Raw genomic sequence first — 26001 nt, 5'->3', positions numbered from 1 at the left:
TATAGTTGTTGTTACTTTCTTTATTGTTGTATTGTACCCTCCTCGCTGCATCCTTTCACGACTTCGGTTAGCCTTGGCCGAAGCTGCAAGACAAGGAACAACTAAAAAATCAGCCAAAATAGCTCAGCCCAGTTGAAGTGGATTCGGCCGCGCAATTAGCTGTTAGGACGAAGTGTTTGTCCAAACTACGCAAAAGCTTCGTCCTTCTAGATACTCAGGCCCTTGAGGCGCCGCAACTGGATGAACGAAAAGACGAAAAAGGTACGACATGTCCTTCTGTTACCATCACCAGTGCAACTAAACAACAGGGCGGAACGGAGCATACCCTGCGAGGGAAAGAACATCTAAAGGCGGACTGACGTTTGCGAAGACTGACCACTTAGGCGGTCAGGGATGCGGGCCGGAAAGGGATGCCGTTGTGTACTCGTGCGTTAGTTTGGGCTAGCGTGGAATTGGGCTGGGCCTTCAAGGAAGGCCACAGCTAAATACAACTAGAGACAGGAAAGGGGAAAAAGAGAAGAGGTGGTTTTATCCTCACTTGCTATGTTGCCCCATCGGGTCCGTGGCCTGAGAGCACCCGCGCTCCCGACACTATGGCTGGATAATGAGCGCTTAAAAGAGGGATCGAGATCTGTGGGGCAGAGTCAGATGGAGCAAGGCTCTTTTTGCAGCGCACCTTAGATGCAACGGAAGTTCGCAAGCGACGAACAAAGCTAAGGTGAGTGCGTTCGCCCATTACTGCGCCTGTCTTGGCACAGGGGTTTCACGCTGCCGCGAACAAAATACGAACCAGTAGTACTAGTGCTTTTACCCGTAGCCTTCTAATGGCCCTACGCTGATCGATGGCGGAGCAAGGGGTATTTTGAAATCGAATTAACATCCACAAGGCGGAAAGAAACAAGATTTTATTAATGTGTTTTTGTTGTTGCTGCTATGGTTGTTCTTATTGTCACTGTTATATAGTTGTCCGTTCAAGCCGAATGTCCATTCCTCTCCTCACTAAGCATTATATCTGCGTCTAAAAATTCAGTGTTTTTATATCTGTCCACGATGTAATTCACTTGAGCGACAGACTGCCTTGGATACATTCGGTCTCTCTTTGCTAGCTCCAGTTCGCTCTGTTCACAGTGTCTCTATGTTTTCTTCTAGGCGTTTGCTTAAACCCAAACGTATTTATACACATACAACACCATTACCTGGCTACATATTCCACTTCATGTTCAGACCCACGTAGCTGACAGGCTGACATGCAGACAAATACAGAGGCACAGAGAGACACTCATGCACCCACCCGAACATACTGAGTGCATCCACGTCCTTTGCTAAGCCACAATAGTGACTATGAAGGGGTTATAGCAGTGTGGGATAACCATACCGCGTGGCTAATGCAAACCAGGCATTCAGAGGAAGCCTCTCAGTTCTCTTCTGAGACGTCCCTTGTATAGAGTCGTCTGCACCGGTAAATAAATGGCCCAGCCATCGTCCTAGAAGTCGCGCACATCGAGGTTTCCATCAGCGCCCCGCTGTCAGAGGTCACGCAACGCCCGGTGTTATAGCTATGTCGTGTGACTGGCTGCTGCCTGTCGCGCCCCTTCGCAGTGTAGAGATCAGTGGAATCGGTGCGACCGGCAGCTCGATTGTTGGTTCGAACGTTAGTCATTTTATGATACGTTTTGACGGTAGAGCGCAGATGGTGACCATGCTTCTAATACGTTTGAAGGACTAATAGGGGTGGAAAAAGGTCCATAAAATACGCGCGTTTTCTGTTTCTTTTTCAACCGTTTGCCGCAGTTTCCGCGAGAATTGAACCTGAAAAAATTCCCTTCCGGCAATCAGTTTAAGGCAGAGACGGCGTTCAGATGCGTCGGATTCGGCACCGACCGCAGGGATTCAGACAGCGCTTGAAGTCAGTTCAGATATGCTGCTCATATGGTTTATTCATGCACACTGAACGATAAATATTTGTCGCCAGGTTAGAATATGGAAGAAAAGGATGTTTACATTACGCCGATGTCGACGTAGAGGTGGTCCGACGTTATAGAAGCTTTCTTCAAGATATATAGACTTGTCACAGATACTCGCTTGTTTCAAATAGCACAAATGGATGAATTCTTGTTTATGAAATATTTGAATGGTGCAAAAGCGAGTCTGTCTGTGATAAAATATCGTTGTTTTCGAAGATAAAGATTAGTGTTATACATTATACATGTGAGATCGAACAGATATCTGTGAAATGTATATTTTTATAAAAATATGCTGCATGCAAGAGATGTGTGCATGACAAAAACCAATACTAACGATATTTAATTGGGTATCTTGACTATCGAGAGAGCGGCCCATCTTTTAGATAATTTTTAAGCTTCTTATATGCTTCCTAATAGTTGGACGAGCCTAAACCCATGAAGCATGCCAGGTCTGCTTTTCATAGTTAATAAATGGCGCATTACTCTATTAGGGATGTCTTGTGGTTTCATTTATGCAACCCGCTTAGCGGTGAGCTCCCTGCTTGGTAACCTCAAACATGCAAATTCACCATACATAATAATAAAGACTGTCTGGTATCTTGCCATGTTAGTAGAGTAATTGCATCATCAGTGAGGACAAAGAAATCTGTCGCGTGTGATAGCAAAGAATATGAGCAATGAACAGTTCAGCTAGGAACAAATGCTTTTTAGCCAAAGTAAAGTGAAGCTACATAAAAGGCCTAGCTACTAACCGATATATTGTCCGCCTCCGACCAAAGATCGAAAACCTTATAATATATACATGTATATTTTATACTAATCGAGTACCAATAAGCAATCATCTTGGTCAAACGATTTATACTAACATTCCCGATAAATATATCCATGTCATTTGTATTTAGTGCATATTTAGTAGTTTGACTACTACTAGCAACAACTAGCTGATGAGCGAAATACCAAGATCCATTTTGTGGAGCGCAGGGTAGATAAGTATGATAGAGGAAAGAAAGCGCAGGGTCTCCTTCGTTAAAAACTCGCTTACTCGACGGTCCGCCCACTTATACCCGCAGCACATTGGGGAAAGCCAAGTACAGCCAACTTGGCGATCGACGATATACCGGATGAGTTTCCTCTCAAGGGGCGAGCCGCGTCGTGCATAACAACCAGGCAAGCCAGGCTTGACAACCAAACTCTGTATAGCTTTAACTGTAGCTCTCGAATCTATCAGCTGTCAATAATGCGTTCCTTCATTTGATGCCTCGAAGCACAGTATATCGTATTAAGTACGAGGTTGGAGGGTGTATGAGGGTTGTGGTGGAAAACTCGGACGATTAACAAAAATATGTCTCGAACGGTCGATTTGAGGCCAAAGAGGAACACAATGTTGTCCTGGATTCGATGTACTGTGAGTCGTTTTTGATGCTGATGGTGAACATGGAAGTAGCACCAAGAACGTGAGCGTTTGCCATACCAGCCCCGCTTGTATATCGTTTTGTGCGTTTAACAATTCCAGCTATTTTTAGATCGTGTCGATGCAATAAAATTGTACAGGTCAAACTTTAGGCCCGTTGAGCTAATACATCATATTGGAGATGTACAGTAGATAATGGGGAAGGCAAGCATGTCTAATTCTGCCACGCACTAAACGTTTGACCATCGTCACGATGTAAGTGCGTAACATAGATATACATATTTGATTACCTCCGTAGGTGTTCTTTGCCTTACTCGCAGGTCATAGGTGGTAACGGCAATTAATCATATTGCAGTTATAGTGCTGTAATAGTGACCTTTGCAAGTAGACGGGAGTTTTCTAAACGGATGATCCCAACCAAGTGGACAGTTTTAAGTCAATTTGATCCTCCTGCTGATCTTTCATCGTACATCCGTTTTGAGAAAGTGCGCAATCGATTTACTTTGAGCAGATGAAGCAAACAAAGTGATTCAGTATATTTCAGTGTGCGGCCCATTAACAGTGTGTCGTAGACCACCATCTCACATTTGCCGCAAGCGCCTCGACCTTGTGAGGTAACACTTCGTTCTCAGATTAACTTCAAAAGTCCACAGGGTGCTCATAGCCGAATGGATTCATGATTGCATTACTAAGCGCTATACGACAGCCCGTTAATTTTAGACAGGTTACAAACGACGAGTTCAGTAACGAGAAAGCGGGTCCTATAACTTAGCAAATTAATGCGTCACATTGTATCACCTTTGACCTTTCTGATGAACTAAAACGCATAAATAAGGAACGATTGTTTACACGAAAACAAACAGAGGAGAAATAAAAAAGAAACACTTATTCATAATATTTCTTTATCCTTTTCGTTTAAGGCACACACACTTGTTGTTTGCTTGAACTCTCTTCCCAAACGTACACCAGCCCTATCAGCTAATTACTTCACACAGCATTAGGTGAACCCATGATATAATACCAAGCTAGGCGAGCTAGTTTACATCAAACGGAATTGGATAGACTCGTAAGACGATTTTGAAGTGACATGAAGTCATCGAAGTGAAGGGGACATGTCGATTATATGCTATGTCAAAATATAAGAATGGACAGATAGTCAGGTCTAAGGCTTGTTGATTGCCTTCAACCTGTCATGGATCTAAATAGCGATCATACAGGCATGGAAATTGATAACACAAATAATACCACTGCATATTTTTTTTTAAGTAGTTTTTTTCTATAAACTTCGTTAACACACCTAGTAACATAACTGAACAACATACGAACTGGTTTGGCAATGATTCATATATAGAATTAGCAAGTGTTGCTAGTTATCAGACAAATAGAGAATTTAGTCTAAAACAAGACGATAATTTAGATTTGATAGTAAACAGTAAAGCGATTATGAAGCTAACTGTAATAGGCTCAATCCAGCGAAACCATGTCTACGACCCCGAAGACGTGTAATAATAAGAAGGTCTCTACCATTCTTGTATTTATTCGTTGGACGGACATCCCGCTGCTAATCGACATATTTACTGAGTAGAATGCACGGCCTTGATGCACAAAAGCACAGTGGTCTGCACAGTCATTCAAGGACGACCTTCAATGCCACCTTGCAGAGGCCAATGAACTAGTAACAACATGAAAATTAGAAGAGAACAGCAATGCTGCAGGAGGTATTCAGCAGGCAAGCGGAACACTTCTACAAGGACGCTGACGTTTAACTTGACATGCAACTGTTAAGCGCCGTCCTGGATGTTCTATTCATCTATGTGGTCGAGTCGCGAAGATGCCGATAACTATCTAACCCCGTACATTTCAAACAAAAGCTTCACCTTTTAGAAACGTTAATGCTTCATAAATTTTAAGTGACAGTTTGTAATAAAAGGTCAGTTGTAGTCAGGAGTCCTTTTCTAGCCTGCTTTCTTTTCTGTACCTTGGCCTACCACAGCGTTACGAAGCAAATGTAAATAAGCGTGTGCACTCTCGATACGGTTGACATTTTATTTTCTATTATGTACGAAGTATTTTTTTCACGACAGGTCGTATACCATCTTGATTACTGCAATTCGTGTAGTTAGTGTCAGTGTTTACCGAACGAGGTCGATCCTTAATGACTGGTACAGCATGGCCATATTAGCCTTCAAGCTAGCGTACTATACGTACCAAATATCTACCTTTCGATCGAACTTATTATAAATATTTTTCGATTAACAGGAAATGGCGCACATCTTGCAATGCACGTAAAAGAACATTGAACGGCAGATTTGAAATAATATCAACAGACGAGCAGAAAGTAGAAGTTACTCTATATACAGCCTCCAGTTATAAGGTATAGTGCTGAGAGGTAAAATCTTGACCAGGGCTAAAACGTGACAGGTACGTTCTTTTTTAAAAATTGACTTTTTAAACACCTCTTAATCAAGTAAATACTCGTGAAAAAAAAAAAAAAAAACCCACTAACCCGCTCCATCGTTAATCTGCCAGTGAGATTTGGGGCCCTGTATACCATACGCGGTAAAAGCTTTATATAGGAAAACGTGCATTTTTCGGACTAGTTACAGTCCACGATAGTAGACTGACTAACTCGTCATAATATGGCAGATACGACGTACCCGCTGATGGTTCAAGTCGCTGGAGAGCTTCAAATCGACAAACAGCAGACAAACTTAGCATGGCTTCGTCGCAAAGCGCATTGCCAACAACGTAATTCAATAATAAATTAGATTCCCTTATGTCTCAGAGGATGCATTTCCGTATCAATGGCACTAGCGGTCAATGCAGAAAGTATTCCTTCGGCTATGTGATTGACGTTGAAACAATCTGGGATTATTATGACACATCATGCTCCATCGTGCAAATGAACACATAAACGTACGTCCATACTGCATGTAACCATCGTCAACGCCTAAGGCACCTAATAAACGCACGCGTCTTCAATTCTACTTCGGATTCAGCGAAGAGCAAAGATTACCCATAAAAGCCACTCGATATGCTGAATGTATGGACCTGATTTAGCTTGGGTCCCTACCGCAGGGACAGACAACATTCAGTTTGCTTGGTGTTTATGTATTGTAGTTATCCAATAGAAGCCCCGACCGAAACCCACTATCTGATCACATCACAAGCTACAGTATCTATCTGCATAACATTATATGCTAGTACGTAAGCGCAGTGGACTAGGTAAGCAGGACCACTAAATGTATGCAGCAGAGAAAGAAGACCGATAACAATAATAATAACAAATTAGTATGGCTATGCCACGTCGGTCGGTCGGTCGGTCGGTCGGTCGGTCGGTACTACTTGAACGGGCCGCGTCGTCGTTTTTATGGAGCGGTATTTATATTGTTGTATAGGGAAGTGTTGTGTGATGACGGCTAGGCATACACAACCAGCCGCCCAATTTATTATAGCAGCAAATGCTGCAGCCGTTCTTTATTCGTCATTTGAATATACTTTATACACAAATAATAAGGCACGCCATGTGAAGTGATTGTCCGCGTTGGATTTTAGTCAGCAGATTGCGTAGGCGGAATCCGCTGTGTCACTTCCTGATACACAATGATTCATGACTGTGACTGTTTTATTATTATCATCATTATCTAAGAATAAAAATCGTATGAGCCGTATGCATTACGGGCTTGGAGTACTATATTTGATCAAAAGGACGCACCTCAATTAGTGATGACGTTTGGATATGACAAGGCAATATGCGTTCCCGACAGCGTTTCGTTAACAATTATAGCGACGGCTCGACGATTAAAATACTACCTCCAACACCCGCTAAAAACGAATTTGTACTGGTAAGGCAAGTCAAAAACAAGACTGGCAAGAAGTCGCGTACGGGGCACGAGTTGAAAGCGTCCAAATAAGCCATTTGAATTTGGACAAAGGCATATCGCACTAAGTCACGTACCACAGGAAACCTCTGGAGATACGTTAAAATAACGAAAAACTATCCAATGTATTTACAGTAAGCTTCAAATTAATCACTAAAAAGCCACATGCAATTAATCAAATAGTGGCCCAAAAACCTAACAGCGTCTTTTAGGGTTTGACGACGAAATGAACTCTCTTTGATTGATTGTCAGAGTTTCAGAACATCGAGCACCTTTGAAACGGCACTGTTACTCTGATGAGGGCACGCACGAGCTACTTACGAATTTAAACTAAGTAAACGTCCCTTCTGCTAATAAGTAGTTCTTGTAACCTGAGGTCGAGGTATTAAGAGCGCACAAAGAGAATCTTCGGTTCAGTCTCTGCCAAAGTGAAATACCATCAGCCAACATCTATATTAAGAAACTATGGACGTTTACACAAACTCACGTGGTAAACTTGCCAAGATACCCTTAATTAGCAGCGATCCCCACGGAGGGCTTGTTGGAATTCGTTCTATGGGACAGGCAATCACATTGCTTACCGCGATAAAACCTCTTAACAGGATATTGTAATTATGCAACACGCTATTGGTCTCGCTCCCAGTGAACAGCAAATAGACAGCTGGCAAACCTTCGTCGCCGATGCCATTGATGTTTAGTCTTTTTATTGATGTTCAAGCTTAATTGCCCAGTCAGCGTTTTGTACTGGAACTAGCAGGACGTATATAGGCCACTTGGGAATCGTCATCTTCGCAGACAAGAGCGTCACAAGCACTTAAGGGCTGTACGTAAGCTTCACTACTAGATAAATATAGGTTACGCGGTACACAACTCATCCTGAAGAACCTCAGGGGTATTTTCCCCATTGATAGGGGCAACTAGACGGAAAAGAATAGAGAGCTGGCGTTTCTGAAAGAGGAGACGATCATCAGACTCTCATCGAAACAGGATTCGAGACGTGCGTTTATTATTTCTTGTTATTGTGAAGGCCCTTAGAGGTAAGGGCTATCAGAAAGAATAGGACGATAAAGTCCGTTTGCTTTATAACACAGGAAAGCGATAGGTATGAATAACATATATACTAACGTGATATTATATTCTTTTTTTTAAATCTCTATTAAATACACGTATTTATGCACACCTTTCTATTCGTACAGTACATCACTGCGTATGAACACACAAATTTAACGTATACTGTTATATTATCTATTTGGATAATTGTATTTCGCAAAAATTAGAATCCTATAATAGCTCCTAAATTACAGCTTCTTACAGATTACAGCTCTTTACAATGGCTGAAATTTTCAAATACCGATGCTACACCGTATAGCACGTGGTACGACATTCCCGTTGTTACAAGCAGATGGCTTTTGTCACGATGCGGCTTTTATACGATATTACGAAGCTTCGGACCATAGAGGTCGTACGTGCATTTATTACCCATGTATAGAGCGTGACGCACACACTTAGGCACGTAATAGTGCCCATCAGAGTTTTGGCTAGGAGGTAGATAAAAGCGAAAACACGGTAGGCTCACTAGTATCATTGTATATATTAGTATGTAGACATTATATGGTATAGAACGATCTGATGCTACATATCTGTATCGTTTTAATGACGTTTAGAGATTCATGCATTAAATTTGCTATTAAACAACAGCTACAGGGTGGGGTGGGGTGGGGCAGACGTGCAGATTTTGGTAACTTCGAATTCACGTTCGTCTATGGGCGGGACATTTAGGCACAAGCTTATTATCTGTAAGTATAGAATAACAAGAAAGATGGAGGTTGGTCGCCAAATAGAACTGTTCAGCATTTCGGGTTCCTAAATAAACTGTTATTCGCATAAGTGGAACTATTGTCTAGTTACAAACGATGTTAGCGCCTAATTATTGAGATGTAGTCGCTCTGTTGCCCATACACTTACGTTTATTTAAGCCATCATTATCAGGATCACCAGCGTTGTTGCAATTCGGTTGAAGATGAGCGAAGTGACGCTGTTAAATTTTGCTTCCGTATTATTACCCCCTACTTCCCTCAACCCGCTCATGGGGGAAATTACAACGCTTCTTCAAGCACAAACTCGAGGTCCCGTATTGATCTTTGTGAGCGTTTCTTCTTTTCGCTTGCGTGGACAAGGCGTCGCCGCTGCTAGGATCCTGCCTCCCGGTACCCTTTCTGTCGGGTTTCGAAATAGGTCAAGAGTTAGAACAGGAAAGAGAAATGTACCCCCTCGACCCCCCTCTGAAAATGACCACGCTGGCAGTAGCTGCAATGATTATAACCAACAAACTTGCTCAAAGGCTCTAGCTAGAGCTGAAGCAAAACTGGAGTACGTTAGCTATTGGTAAACAGGGCTCATGTCTTCGGCATGCGCGGTCTAAACAGCTACCTAGAAAAGACAGAAAGAGAAAAAACGAAGGGGAAACACGCGAAAAGCCGATAGAAGTCGACAAAGACATCGCCAAGCCGCATCGAACATATACAATAGAAGGAAAGAAGTGGACAGGGCCAACCTCTACCACTGCTGTTGAGGGCCTATCAAACAAACGGACCTACGCCCTGGACAGACCCAGGGCCCAATTCCCGTAAACAACTAGGTGACCGCACACCACAGTTAAGTGAACATTGAATAATTTAAAATAAGAAAAGGAAACGGACGAAGGGAGCGGTAGAGCCGGGCACAGAAATATACGTATTTGCATCGACTACAGTAGAGTCGCGGGTGCTGCAGAGACAATCGTTCAGTGGATTGTACAGATCGCGGATAAGCTACCTGTGATGGGAGGTTAACTTCACTATGTCATTCAGTGTAAATTATAAGGTCGTGAGAGAATAAGTGAAATAGAAAGCTTGAAAGTATGCCGTTATCATGATTGTGTGTGATGCATTACTAAGTACTGGTCTTCTAGGTTGATGAACAGTTATTCGATGGATCGAACAGATAACTTTTATTTCTAGTGAAATTTTCCCGTATGATGTGCTGGTAAAGTTTGCTGAATCAAGTATTCCTTAAATATGTTATCTCTTCAGATCGTCTTAGCATTACTTCTACTTATCAGGAGTCGTGCTACGTGTGAGGCACAGTAAGAGATAACTACTGATTTGTCACACGAAAATGATCCGTTGATTTTGAGACATTTTGATAAGTAAAAGTCAATACGTATAACAATATTGACATCGATTGAAAGAAAACAGCGATGTGCCGTATGAATAAATGGTTGGGCAAAGCAGTTTAGTATGCTGATTATGCTCGATATTTTCCACCAGTAGTCCTTTAACTGTTGGATTGAAATGGAACATCGAGCGGAATAAAGACAAGATGTTTGCCAAATCATGAATGAGACTGGTTACCAATATAGGAATCGTTCGTGTGTATGATCAAATCCCTACATAGAGACGCGTGCCAGCTACACATACGAACAGCAAGAATCATAATCATTATAATAACGTATTATAGCGAAGAAGAAACCGGGCCGACTATTCGTATTGCGTGACAGGTGGTGCCTTCACCCCAGATCTGATCTGACGTTTTCTAGGGACCCTGCTTTGCCTTATACTCCCTATTATGCAATATTCGAACACGATGAGCACTGCCGGCCAAACACCAACTTGCTGTCTCACATTCTCGTTTCGCCTTAAGGAACACTCCTCGTGGCTCTAGTTTACGCCACATAAAGATGTTCGAAATAGCTCTCAAATTAAACGAAGAAACACAGAACCCTATTTAGTCGTAGATGATGACGGAAAATTGTCGAAGTGTTTTTGTTGATTTTCAAGTTTCTTCAAGTCGATCACGGACTCGATAGGTTGTTTGGCTTGCTTTCCGCGAACATTCTAAAATTCAATGAGCGCGTCAAGTGAGAAATACAGAAACAATGAGAGGAAATGTAATAACTAAGAACAACAATAGCGGCATACCGAAGCAGGCCACATCTAGCTTTTTCATTTTCTCTTATTTAGAAAACGCAACGTTTTGCTTTATCCGTTTAAAGTTGACCGTAAAAGTAAAATGTCGCCATCGCTAAAAATGCCGACAGATCGACTGGACGAGCTTGATGAGCCCACGCTAGTAACACATTGTATTCAATTTGCTATTGTGACAGGCAGGCATTTTTGTTCAATTGTCTGCTGCTACTGCTGCTGTTACTGTCGTTGTTATGATGGTTAGTTGTTTGTCTGTCTGTTCTTACTCACAATTGAAAAGGACACACTCGAGCGGCCTGCGGGGTGTTAGCTCGTTAACGGCAGTGGCAGCGGCCGTACTTTCTTCGAAAATGCAGCGCTCGAATGCCCTTCACTGCATGGGCTGGAAAAATAAGGACCAGGTGCGGTCCTGCTTTACACTAGAGGCTCAGCTTACAGCTGATTTGTTGTGGCAGTGATCGCCCTAAAGGTAGCAGTAGAAAGGAGAACTTCGTGCGAAGCGCGCGACGCTACAAGATGGCATGCATATTAACAGGAAGAAACGATGGGCAAGGGATGAAAAAGATTTTCGGTATATGCAGACACAATAGTACAGGCTTGCTGGCGCGTACAGCCGTACGCATGTACCGACTTCAACGAATGCACATCACAAAAATATACACACATTAGGATGAGTATACAACATAGACATAGAAGAACACACGCGCACGTACAGACGAAGGCATATGCACACATCCATTTGCGCGACGCGATGTGTGAGTCTCATTAGCATAAGCGAGAAAAGGACGGCATGATCAGGATTATATATGCTGGTCTGTACGAGACTGGAGCGAAGGGCTGCAAATGCCGATGGAGCCGCCGACACCGTCACGGGACCGACAACAGGAACGGAGATTGTGATAGCTGTGTGCAGTGGAGGAGCGCCATAAAAGGTGCCGGCAAAGCGAGGATGGAAGGAGGGCCGTTATTTTCGCATACTCGCGTGATGTCGTATGACAACGATAGTCCAAACAACCTGCGCGACTGAGCCTGCTGTCTGAGGTCTCACTTTTCAACGAGTACTTCAGCAGCGACAACAGTAGCCATAGGTACACTTTTGACCACCAGCCATTGCGCTTCGCTAAGCGCGCATTCGGAGACAGCGATCACTTCAGAAAACTACGAAAGCTTATTGACAGAAATTATTATAGATCGTATAATTGGGCTGGGACGATTGAAACTTTGTGTTACATGAGATACACATCAAGAATATCTAAACTGTGACTCGATAATGGACGAATGAAGGCGACTGTAAAATTACACCAGCAGAATATCTCCATATTAAGGCCGACTATACTAAGCTACGTCAATTCTGCCTACTATTCTATATTATGTTCATAATAGAAACAAGTAAAAGCGATCGTTACTGATCCTGAAGCTGTCTGCGACAAAAGGTGATCATTAGTTTTATCAAGTATCCTCGCGCCGAGATCTCACGTCGTATTCATTTTGTGCTTTTTCTTCGCCCTTATGCTGTCCTTGTTCTCCTACTTCAATTTCAGTTCCATCTCTCCCTCCTACCATTACGTCTGTTTCTATTGCGGGCTCACAGGCGGCAGACCTTAGCGAGCCCATCTACATGAAAGTAATAACAGTTTTACTCTTGTAAGAGCCATCGTTACAACGTGCGTATTACCTGGCACTTCATTGCCTTCTTGCTGCTTCATCCCTGCACCAAGCGTTATCTGGTAGCATGCGCTATTGCTATTTCCGTATGCTGCTTAGCTCAGGTTCCCTTTGGCAGCGTAGCTAGTGCTGTCGACGCTTCTGTACACGTTCGTAGAAAGCTGCTTTTTTTTTCGCGGAAAGGCCTGACCGTAGTACTTTTTTTGAGAGGGAAGGGGAGGGGGAGGGGGCAAAGTACGTTCTAACATGCTCTTCACACCTTGCTGTTTCCAGCATGTTACTATTTGCCCCAACTACTTTATATAGTGGTTGGACAGCCAGCTCACTAGACGGCTGAGTAGGACGGCTCGCGTCTGTATTCATACGCATCCGCCACACCTCTGCGCTTACATCGTCATGGTACGCTCATTCGCTACATTGTTATTATCATCATCCATATGTATGTATATACCGCAGTGTGCTCTATACAAATGCAAGGCCAGCATCCCTAACAACAATAGTATACGATAGACATTTTTGCATTGGGGATTTGTAATATGAACGAGATGCAGACTATTAAGTAAGCTATCTCATGGAAACTTTTTTTTTTTTTTTTGTAAACGACAGTTCTTTTGTCGAAAATAGCATTTTGTAAGAAAATGCTGGATAGCATTTTTATCGCATGTGACTTCGTGTATGTAAAGCACGCTTACGTAGGTGAAATGCTCCTGTACTTGGTTCGTAAAATAGATTAATTCTGTCACCAGCGTCACGTATGTATGGCATACCCATGCGTCTTGTGCGTCAATCAACCTTGATCTAACAGAGAGATACGTTTCCGTAGAACGTATTATCTGTTTTGATATTTAGTCACTAAGTCTTTCGTTTCGTCGATCCCTGCCTTCTAGCCGGTGGCACCCGCTGCCTCGTCTAGTCTTATTTAAGTTCCGCTATGATGTCTTACGGAGACAAGAAGTCGTAGACACATACAAAGTGACCTTGTGCCGTGGCAAAAAAAACCATAATTCTAGTCGTAATTTCAAAGAATGCAGAGCAAATCAACGTATCGTCGTAACCCCGACAAGAAATCCAACAAACTATAATCAATTATTACTCAGATCTGATACATACGTTGAACCAAAGACGTGCAACTCAAATATAATACTTGTTTTCTCTTGATTTGAAATACGCTTTATCGGTAGATTTACACTTTACTGCGCGGAGCTCTAATATGCATCCACCACTTTACTATGAAATCTATATGGTATCAAGGTTTCTCGCTTCAAAATTTATCGACACCCATGTATCGCGCGAACATATTCGTCGGAGGTCATCCTAATAAACTAATATGACCAGGGTTTCTTTTCTATTTTCGAGTTATCCTTATCTGTGTATATACTTCCATTTTGTGTTGGAGCGCGGCACCTCTTTGTTACAACAGCCTTCCCATAAATTATCCGCCAGCTAGTGTTGCTCCCCTTGGGGTGCGCTTTCTGTACTCTCCTAGTTGCTCACAGAAAGAGAAAAACCGAGGCGAGAATATGTGCTGCGTTCGCCCGGTTTGCCTGACATTTCCTATGCCGTTGTAATGTGGCTTTTATGTATCATTAGCTCTTATAGTCATCGTTGTTCGGTGATTGTTTATTGACCTTATGGTTGTTTGTATAAGAAACGCTGGCGGCAGTGATTACCATATTGTCGAGTAGTCGACTCCAATAGAGAGAAGAGCGACAAGAGGTCACAGTCGGCGCGTCATTGGCGTCTTTATGCAGTATCCACTATGAACGATTTAGTTTAGCCACTTCAGGGAGGCTCCATCTCAACAGATTCAAACTCGCCCGGCAATCTGACGTTCCGAGAAGGTTTACTTAGCTAGGCTCTGCATGCCGAATAAAAGTACCTAGAAGTGAGCTCACAATGTGTCTTACCCGTTGTTATAACTGTAGGCAGGCGGTATTGGCCGCCAAGTGTTTATATCGGTAGCGCCATTGGCGGCCGCGAAGGCGACTGCAGTGGAAAAAACAAATAGCTATAAACAGAAACAGTGCCTGTTTTCGATACTGAGATCTACGTAGATATTTAGCTGTAGCGAATTGGCCAGTGATCAAGGGGGTACCACACTACCCTGCGAAGATTTCATGAGCTTTGAGCATCATTCGAAGTTTGGTACTCAGTCATGGCAGTTGAATTTGCTGCACTCTATCTGTTTCGTTTTTTGACATAGCATGCGTTCATAGTGATCGAAGGGTTAGTGTATCGGCCGAAGGATCAAAACGTTTAGCAAGATAATTCGAAATGATTGTGTATATCGTGTGTCGCTTTCTAGTGTTTGCTTGCATAGGTGTGTGAAGTACGTGAAACTAGCACGAAATTCGACGAAAACGCTGACGTTGTGCTTGTCACTTGTCTAACTTTGTTCGGCAAATCTGTATTGCATAGTGATTCCTCATTGTTCAAATAGAGCAATTATTACTGCACAGTTGTTTTCGTGCCCTATAAGTCTATCTGGGCAACTATGACAAGCTGTAAGTGGCATACAGGATTTTCTTTTTCTTATGCGATATATACAATACTCCTCTGTGTTTTTATGCCACATGCATTTAAGCACATAACAAATCCCGCCAAAGTAAACTAAAAACCCGTCTCGTGTCGACCCGCCTGTTTGATGATGGAGTAACGTTGGATCCCGATTTCGTAGACGAAGTAAAGGTAGTATGTTAATCACTTGTCGTAGCTTATGGTTGCAATAATAGCTGACGTTTCCGGATTCGCGAAGAGACCAAAGGACGATAATAAACCCTAGTCGTGCTTGTACCGATGTCTAACCGGTACGAAAACAATGACCACAACCCCAGCCAAAGATATGATACTCCACCGTGAAGCCGTTCTGCCAGGTACATGCCACGACCTTGGTCATACCGGGTATGTACTGTTACTGCAATATAGACATGGATATACATTATAGACGCAAGATTACAGGATGCATTACGCTACCACTATATACAAAAGAATTTGTTTGAATTCCCAGCTTTTTGCCCTCTCTACCTTTTGCCACACGCCACGACTGACCGTTTGTCTTTCCTTCTCTATTCCTATGTGTCTCCATCACCACACTGATCCCGACCGTGAAAGTCAGCGACGTGCATTGTCACTAAGTACAACACCCTTTGAATCAGAAAACTTCCTTCCAAGATGGAGCTGAACATGACGGAAAGGCATTCAAAACTGGGATTTTCCGCAGCACAATGTACATAATGTAAAGCGCCGCTCCAACACAGCAAGGAGCCCTGCAATTGTAGAGCTCGTATTTGTTTCGGCCGCTATGGCGGGACAGCTCAGGACAACGCTGGTTGATTTCCATGTGAGCAGCGCCACCCAACAACGGAATCAAATGAGAGAAGGCACCGGCCTTTTGCCAGTTTAACGGCGGTGCCAATGGCAGCAACAATAGCTAACCAGTCGATAAACGAGATCCGTGGTTATACCAGTAGTAGCTGCGCACCGCCCAACTCATGAACGTGCTGCCATTGCTGGTTGGACAGACCAATCATGATGGATAACGCGGTCCAATGGCAGTGGATGGACTAGCTGTTAATGGGCACTTAGAACAACTATGTGGTGGCTGGAACATACTTGGAACAATTGAGTATTGACCTAACCGACACATACGCGTTCCTTGCTGACAGTTTTTTTTGGAGGCGCGTAAAATGTTCCTTTATTTGTATGAACGGACTATACAAATGCGGCAGGAAGTACAAATATTAGCTTACCCAACAGAGAAGCAAACAGAAACAATGAAAGATCGTTTGGCATTGACGATACACACATCTACCTGATTACAATTGCTGGCAAGCTGGTGGACACCCAAACAAATTTCTAATTCAGTCTAGTGTATATATCGTGATAATAAACATGACCACTCAAATGAGAGGTGTGTCACGATACATTTGTTTTCTCCGTCTCTTTTTTCCTTAGTACAAAAAAATGTCCGTAAATCATATGCTTATCCATTTTACAAAAGTGAAATCCAGATACAACTGGTTCGTTGTTTGAGTTAAAGTCAAAATTTACTGAACGTTAGAAAATATTGCAAAACCTAGTCATCCTTTCTTAAATAGTACGAAGTATGCCATTAGAGGTTGTTGCTCACTTCGTAAATAAAAACTTCGTAAAATAAACAAATAGTACCACATACTCTTATTCGTCTAGATTCGTTTATAACTTCTCTACTTTGAAACATTTGGATAATATTACCGGCGGAAGTTTACCCCGCGGGAAATCAAAGCGCTAGGGAAATTGACATTCAGCCATCAATCGTCAATACTCACGGTCGCCTTTAAAAAGATGGACCTTCGCATTTTGTTATGAGCGGACACACGGACTGAGTGGAGCTAGATACCGAAAAAGATTGACAGATTATCGCATAGGTAAAGGCGACCCTTTTCGCTATCGTTGTTCTAGCGCCATAACTTAGCTAATAGGTGTACTACTATACGAAATTCTTGAGTAACTGCGACAGGTGAACAAGGGACGTGAAAAAAGATGCACTAAGGATATGAGAATTTATGGGACCGATCTCCAACACCCCTCCTCTGCTAGGCCATTCTGTGAGGCAGATGTGATTGTACTGGCTGGATGCCGCGTAAGCCGCACCGCGTATGCTTCCCGGTTCGTTCGCCCCGTAGCCCTCCGCGACGCGGTAATCCCTATGTGGCATTCAAGATAGTTGGCTAGCCAGGCCGCTCCACAGCGTCGCGTCATTCTACTCGGCCAAATGTAGTGTACATACGCTGCGATGTAAGTTCACACCCATGCAACCAACGTGCATGCGCTCACATATTTAAATCCCCGCAGAAGAGCTTGCTCATAGAGCTTTCGTTGTCCCCTTCGCCGTCGCGGCGCTGTCACCGACCGTCCACTGTCGCACTTGATGCTTCCCATGTGATAGCAGTTGTAGTAGTAGTTTCTGCAAGTAGCTCCTGCGAGGCCGACCTATCCCCATTCCTTTCTTTGGGGAAACAACAGAGCGGATGGCTCGAGCGAGCAGAGAGTGGCAGCGCCGTCTGACAGCGCATAAAGCAGTTAGAGCTTAGTGGCGCTGTTGAATGGCACCGCTAACGAGATCAGCCACAGATGGTGGCTGGCGATAGCTAGCTGTTATAGTTGCGGCAGTAGCAAAGACGACAACGAATAGCGGAATAGCTGTCAGAGAAAAAGGGAGGGGAGCCTGAGGATTCGCTTGCACGGCAGATATTGTGGAAGCTGCTTGTGGTAGTCGTGGTGATGGTGGGGCTTCTGGCAGGGCCAGAGAAGAGGACAGGCGGGACGACACCCCGCTGTGAGGAATATTGGAGGTTCGATAGATCACTCGATGTCGCAGCCACTGCTAGAGCTCCCAGGGGGGTTCACGTCGTCACATCTTCCACTCTACCGTCGACCACATTACACATGCGCTCTTTAAGTCCCCGCGCTTAAGAAGTGAGCGCCACTAGAGGAGGGACTGCTTCGACACTGGCAAGCTCGGATCGAGCGTCAAACGGATAGCATCGTCGCGTGTAGGTGCTCCGCCCCCGCGGCGGCAACAATGGCGGCGACCGCCTGCCATTCGCAGCTCTGTGCGGCAATCGTGGACAATGTGGTCGTCTAAAAAGGCAGCTGCACGGTGCGGCTACATTAAGACGACAGCATGGGAGAACACTGAAGAGCAGCGTACCGTGTCGAGTCTTGGCTTAGTAGTGTTGGTGTCTGCCCTGGACAACTCGAAGGCTACACCCCTACCACTTCAACCGCTAGTACTCTATGCTAGTATTTCTACTGCTACTGCTGTTCATAGCCCAACAGGGAAGTCCGACAACTTTTGTAATTGGAACTTGTCGGACATCTTTACTATCGGCCTTCATTCTTCAAGCAATAGCCCTCGCAGGGAGGACACTCGTCAAGATGCCGTCTGGCTAGTTGGCTGGCTTCGACGCACGGAATGTCCTGACCGCTACCTCCCGTAGCCGTGAGTCACGCAGTCTCCAGCTTCTCGTGCATAACGTGTTAGATGCGACAAAAATGCCTACGCTCTGGTCAATATTGCAGTCCCTGTTAAGATTGTCGGCGCAATCGCATTGGCGGCCATACGATCTCTATGCGTCTGTACTGTCGTTGTAATGTTCTGCGCCGGCCAACGTAGCCAACGACAACACGTATTGGCACTTCTTTAAGCTAACACAGCGGCCACTAGCATCGAGCGCTCGGTAATGGCATTGTCCCTCAACTTCCTCTGCTTCGTCTTAGCCAGCCAACGAAACGGACTTTGGGGCAGTAAAAGGAAGAGCAGGGGGAAAGTGCGCCGCTCCGACCTTTCCTGTCTATTATTCACTATGTCTTTTCTGCTCAGCTTTCCGCATAAGCAGCAGGCGACTGCTGTTGTGACTGGGAACGCTAGCAGACGGTTGCTCACAGCGTTGCCAGCATCCGCTGCTTCCTTTTCCTTCTATCAGTTTTTACTCTACTTCAGTTCCAGCTTATCCTAAGCCGGCGATATCGTCGCCCTTGTTGGCGTTGTTGTAGCAGTGCTGTTGGTAACATCGGGACGCTATTTCTCCTTCGTCTGTAGCCTTCGTGGCTGGTGTAGTCGTAGTCGCCGTTTTCGTACGTCGTACGTCGTTGCTGCCAACGTCTTGGCTCTGCCTCTATGTTGTGGCCACTCATTTCGTTAAGGGACAGGCTCGTGTCTATCCAGTTTAGAGAGAAAGCTAGGCCATCAGGGACTATAAGGGCAGAGTCTAATGCTGGTCAGCATCAGTGTATCTACAGAACAGTTGCACTGGTAACTGACTGCTGACAATGGAAAAAAAACCAGGCGAATTATAAAGTAAACGAACGTTCTGCCTCGAGTGGAAAGATATATGCTGTAGAAAGCTTAGCAGTTTGAAGGAAGCAACCAACTGCTGTTGTCGAACGTTTTGCATACGATACAGTTTTCTTTATTCGATTAGGTAGAAGAAAAGCATAGGCAGCATAAAGTGCAATGCAGCCGACGTGTAACAGAAGGGCTGTGCAACACATTTGCATCGTATATAAAAGGCACATTGAAAATGGTTTTTTCGAGCAGTTGACTAGTATCGAAACGAGCACTGAATATTATGGATCTAAACACTGGTTAGCGTCATAAGTGTTACTTCCTTGATTTTTTCACACTTCATATAGCTATGTATAGTATTAGTCATTAACTTGTAGACGCAGCTCCTAATTTTTTACGCTTAATCTCTAAGTTGGCTATTACACTTTTTGTGGTAGTTAAGTTAAAAAATATTTTTCTGCTTCTCGAAGTTCAAAAACACATGCTATTCATGTATCTTTGAACTTAGCGAGCAGTACGTAGATGGAGATAAAGCCAAAAACCGCAAGGTAAGCTGTCACTGCTTCATGTACATTCCCTGGAGTCGAACGCATGCTAAACGTTGCTCCTATACGCCCCTATGTGCAACGTGCTAGCAATAGGTTAGGTACATATTTGTGAGAAGAATTAATGCCTTTAATCGTTAACTATAGTCGTCCATCTATTTGACTTTGTCCTTTATGAAATGGCACTTTCTTTGTGTACTTTTTGAGCCCTTTCTTTAAACCTTTGGCGCCCTATCGTAGGCTTTGTTAAAGATAAGTAAGTACTCTTTCTCGCTCTAGGCCGATGACACCTATCAAGCGATTTCATTAGGCAAACATTTGGTCGCATAAAAAATCCCGAATAGACCTTGTCACTAACTGTGTGTTTATTGTACGTTAAATGGGCCTCACTCTGGGACGAACCAGTCGAATGCTCTTCAAATTCACCTTGCCCATATTCCTAGCAGCTGCATTAGTTACACAGAATATAGTTGATGTTTATCAAAGGAAACACTTAGTGTTATTTTGTTTCTCCTGTTTTTTGTGTATTATTTTTGGGTTGCGTTAACTTGTTTACGGGTTGTGCAATTGATGACGTGGCGTGGTGTGCTCGACACCAGGCGAGAAACGTCACGAGCCTTCAAGGTCCACAGACGTAGTTGTTCAACAAACTGTGCTGGCAGTGACAGTACCAGCTGTAGGCGAAATAATAGGAGTACATAAACTTTGCGTGCTTTAAATCTGGCCGAAGCCACTTACGGTCGGAACATCGGTAAAATAAGCAAACCGTCTAAAGGAATCGGACTTATGTGTGCAGGACACATAGGTTCAACGTTCACTTGACGCGTGCACTGATCCTGATACGCGGCCGACCAGTGAACGAATAGAATGTACAGCCTGCAGGTATTGTCAGGATGGCCTGTTGCTCCGTTAGTTTTTGCACAGATGTCGCAAACACGTAGACAGCAAGTACGCACTGGATACCTTGACATGTTCGAAGGGAGTCAATTTCGGGGATGGGTAAATTGCAGCCCACCGGTTCGAGTAGGAAGAATGGTCTGTCATGAACGTTGGCCTGTCAGCGCCTAATGACGTACGGTGAGTTTGCCGTCGTCCTTTGGGCTATGACTTCCCAACTCCTAAAGGACGAACACCGCAAAAACACACAGACAAATAGAAGCGGGAAAAGAGCAGCACATGAAAAAGGTTTGCACCGTTTCGCGCACAAAGTAGGCCAATTATGTGCACAAGCTCTGTTCCTTCTGAGAGCTGTCACATGTTAACAGCGTGACAAGCTACGTATTGTTTAAACTGAAATTCCGGCCCCACAGAATTATGTAGTAAGAAAAGATATAGTTGTTATCTTCCACGGTAGTAAGTGATTGTTATGATAACGAAAATGCATTTAAGTTATATGTATTTACGTTATCATAACAATTATATGATATATAAGTTATAAATAAATAAATACATAACGAGAAAAAAGTATGTACGATGTAGGCTTGATAACGAGAATTGGAAACCATCAGGCTACTGCAGATAGTAACTTAATGTCACGGTTTACATTTGCGATACTTATAGCGCAACCATCGAATAAAAAAGCACAGAACTGACTGAAATAGTCGCACAATAAATATGCCGCTGTAGGTATGTCAAAAATATACGAGAAAGTACGCATGAACAGATACCGATAAAAACTCGAATAAAATTAGATCAGCTGTGGTAAGTGCAAATGACTATGTTAGTCAGGTGATAAAAAAAAACTTCCTAGAAGTTTGCACTGGTCAAAAGGTGTCGACCTAGAAGACTCAACAGTCAAATATGTGATGCCGCATTTCGGCTATAACATCACAGCTTTTAGGCACATGGCTAAAAGCATAGGGCACTACAATATAGTAGTTGATAAGCAAATAAATTTCGTCCTTGCCATACATTGATACGTTTGTCAAGATCCTAATTCAATTCTGTAGTACCGACTAACAGTATTCAGAGAAGTACTTTAACAGCCAGCGAGCACCGTTGCGTCGTTTGGTTGATAATTTTATTTATTTAATATATTTAATTATTTGACTAAAAGTTAGGGATACGTATATAACAATAATAATATTTAGCAAAGTAATTTCTCTTTATCGTTGATGTAAGACGTCACACAAGGCAACAGACAACTGTAAATGTGTAGTGCGATCAGCGTATTAGTCGTTCGCTATAAAATGGAACGAGTTGAGTTATAACTTCTATCGGTGAATAGACGGTACGATTGAGCGAGCTGACTGCTTTTTCGCCCTTGCGTCCGCTTATTTCGCTACAGGCTCGACTTGCCGATCTTGGAAGCTATCCAGACGGGTTGAGAGATATTCACTTAAGGGCTGCGACGTGAGCTACATACATCTAGTGTCGAATCACCGAACCTAAAGACTGACTGCTACGACACTGCTGTCAAGGAAAAGAAACAACTTTGGACCTCACTGGACCCCTTGGCCTCCGGTGGTCCCGATGGACTAAGGAGCGACCGAGATGCTTAGCCTGTTCTGTTCTCCTTCTTTTTCCTCTCACGAATTCTGATCAGTAGCGCAGAGCCAGTAACCCGTTCTGCGCCTACCCTGGTAGCGCCTCGTTGCAACTATTCCTGAAGTGAGCAAAAGATTGAATAGTGAATAATAGTCGTTTTTTTTTTTTCTTCTTTTTTTGTAGAATGGATTGTCTATAGTAGCTTGCAGTCTTTGTTGCAGTTTCCCGGTGGCATGGATAATTGTTTTGAGCCAATTTCTCAAGATTCGTAACTGTTATTAGCGTTCATTTGTCTTTTTCATTGCTGTTACTGAATTCGACTAGTCCATCAGCTTAAGTAGTCTGGTGACGATAGGCGGAACGGATCCCAAGCACGTCTGGTAGATGACAAAAACTGTTACACTAACAGTGCCATCCATCCAACTAACGTTTGACTACTTAGTTAGCTGTAACGGCAACGTTTCGTCACCATTGTGCGTATTGCGTCTGAGCCATTCGACCGATATCTCGACCTGGGAACTACATCTTGGTGGCCACCTCGACGAGCAGGCCTTTGCTGTTGCCCTCGACGACCGTCAGTTTTTTCTCTAGTGGGGATAGCGACGATTCGGTGGGCAACGAATATATCGTATGTGCCTGGCTCTGTGTATACATATATAGGACGCAGTGCGGGAACAGCATACTTACACACGTACACACTACAGAGACACACTCACCTAGACGGTCTTGTGCTTAGCACGCCAAGCACGTTTTCTTGATCCATCTCGATTGGTTCGCGTTATTTTCGCTTTTTGCTCCTCGCTCATTCTATCATTCTCGTTATCATTGGGTGTCGCTCATTCAGTGGCGACGACGCCGGCAAAAAACGAAACTTGGACCATGGTTACAACTAGCGAGCCAGCGCGAGTGGCACGTCTTTGCTCTGTCGCAGCGCTTTCATGAACGAGTATCCGGCGCCCATCGTGCTATCGGAGAGGAGCAGCAGCGACGGGAGAAGCCGTCACGGCGCCTACAGCGGCACGAATCGTCCCACGCTGGTCTCCTGCCCTCGCGAAGTACCACCAAGCCAAACGAACCAGACTGCCGTATTCATGTGCCTATTCATTATTCATTTAGTGCTAATTGCTTCGCATTTGAGAGGGATTGGAGAAGGGAGCGGTCAGCGATAGTCAGCGCGGGTGACCGCCTGCTCCACCATCGAGAGAGAGAGAGAGAGAGAGAGAGAAAGACGGACGAAACATGGGAACCAACTTGGGCAGGCTGGTGGAAGCCCGTCCGGCGTTTCGTTGCCGTCAAGGGAATTCGTACTGCGCCTGCAGACGGACGTACAGAGAAAGCGCAGCATCCCACAGAGGCATTAGAATATAGTTACACACGCAAAGGTGGCGAATCCACCGATATCGGTTCTATCAACTTCTCCTGCGTCGTTGCTCGATGTGACGAAAGACAAGCTTGCCAAAATCAGTGGACACCATCGACTGGAGAAGCCAAGATGTAGATGCATAAAACAAGCAGTATGCCTAGAAGATTAAGAAGACAAGCATGCGCGTAGCAACAAAACAGACAGCACAAATACAGAAAAGAAATAGCATGTACCTATTCTTTCAACAATACAGTTACGCCGAGAATAGGAAACCAGTGAAATTAAAGCAATTCAAAATTCTAACAGGATCGTCGTTGGAGCGATAATAGTCACTCGAATTTCAATTAAATGATCTGCATTTCTTAGAGCTACCAGTTCCGAAGGCTAAAATTTGGTCAACACAGCATATGAAGACTGACAAAACGTATTCTAAAAATATAGGTATAGTTTGTATATACCATTAGTGTATAACGGTATATATAAACTAACAGGAGGAATCGTTATAGCAATCAATGTCTATAGTATTTAGAAAAAACATTCGTACAACTCAACGTTCTACGTGAAAAATTACTTTTCAGGCAAGTGCTCGTGGCCCACATATACGAATAGCTGTTATAAAAAAACCTTACACACTCTCTCAAATTCGTAGCTATACGGACAGAGCTATTTTCGTTATCTATTTTCGATTCTGCAGATCCTTGTATATCCTTTTTGTCTTTCTTTGTCTGTGCGTCGCGTTCGGTGACTGGGATAGATGGACGACGTATATTTTATTATTCCTTCTACGAAGGTTTCCTCCTCCACTTCCGCAAAATCGTTCCTTGTTCTTTTGCTGCGGCTGTCGGCTGCGAGACTCGCTGCATTCAAGTTCTCGCCTTTACTCTTTTTTATGTACGCCTACGTCCTGACCGGCGGAATAGGTTGTGGTTGTGATGCTTGCCTGTGAAAAAAGGAGCCTCTTCTAGAGACGCACAGATACTAGCCCGTTTTTCCTGCTTTGAAAAAACGATTACGAAGCAAGATACTAGCCTCGCGCCGGACTCCCAGATCCGGCCCGTTTCTCCGAGGAATCCTACACCAATACCGAAGAAGCAACTAAGGCCCGGCTGAAGTGGCAAAGAAGCAAATGTCAGCCTGCGCATCTTTCTTGCCTGTTCCGTTTTCTCTTTCGTCGATGCTCTTGCCGCCGCCGCTGCTACTGCTGCTGTCGGTAGGAAAGTCTGAATCCGTTTAAAGAAAATCGAACTCAATTCTTCGCTTACTATGCGACACGGTTACTGTCTGCAAAAAGCCTGCCTTTTAGACAGACAGATCAGGCTGGCGGATAGGTCCGTGTCGTGTCTTACCATAGAGCGATTGGCGCTCCGGTGGTCGCTAACGCTTTAGCTACAGCTCTGTGGTCCACAATGTCTTCTTCTGAAGACTAAGGTTCTCGGCCTTGCAGCCGTCAATGGGGCTCTCGACCAAAGGAGAGCCACATAACAGAGCTTAAAGCTACGGATGATCGTTTTGCAACGTGGGCTTGATGCTTAGCCGGTTGGCTGACTTACTCGTACTGTTGTGTTCACGGCAGACGGAGCGGCCTTTCGGTTATTTGAATGGTTCATTGCCACAACAGCCTCAATAACAGCTTCGTACGACGCGTAAACGCTACGTGCATCACGCGAGTAAATAAGCCAGAGGAGAAAACGCATATACGGCAACGAAGCATAGACGAGAAAAAATATAGAAGTACCCATTGCTACCATCAGCATATATGCGAAGCAGGTGGGTCAAGTTGCCAGGGGGGTTTTGTTGATGGCTTGTAGTAAAGGCGATGGGGCTGCTGTGGGTGCCAGTAGTGAATGAAAAAGGGAAGAACAGGGAAAAACAAGTACAAAATAGAACAGAG

General features: G+C 44.0%; 1 protein-coding gene and 1 long non-coding RNA gene across 3 annotated transcripts in view; one reads left to right on the top strand and one right to left on the bottom strand.

Moving 5' to 3' along the window:
* Positions 1-26001, top strand: part of LOC111247000 (cadherin-like and PC-esterase domain-containing protein 1) — a 173296-nt gene that overhangs the window by 29548 nt on the left and 117747 nt on the right. The window contains exon 1 of one of the 2 annotated variants that reach the window (XM_022797508.2): positions 13143-13285. The exons of the other annotated variant lie outside the window; for it this stretch is intronic. The gene's annotated coding sequence lies outside the window, so the exon portion shown is untranslated. Of the gene's footprint in view, positions 1-13142; positions 13286-26001 lie in introns of those variants that run through there. 2 annotated transcript variants of the gene reach the window in all.
* Positions 8224-11796, bottom strand: LOC111247004 (uncharacterized). Its single transcript, XR_002671917.2, has 3 exons — positions 11492-11796; positions 9222-9472; positions 8224-9050 (listed from the first exon to the last, which is right to left on the bottom strand). It is a non-coding gene; the product is annotated as an uncharacterized LOC111247004 (long non-coding RNA).

The sequence above is a fragment of the Varroa destructor genome, unplaced genomic scaffold, assembly GCF_002443255.2.
Source record: "Varroa destructor unplaced genomic scaffold, Vdes_3.0 BEIS01000003.1, whole genome shotgun sequence".
NCBI classification, from domain to species: Eukaryota; Metazoa; Arthropoda; class Arachnida; order Mesostigmata; family Varroidae; genus Varroa; species Varroa destructor.
Note: the sequence above shows the minus strand (reverse complement) of the source record. Positions and strands in the feature narration are given on the sequence as shown.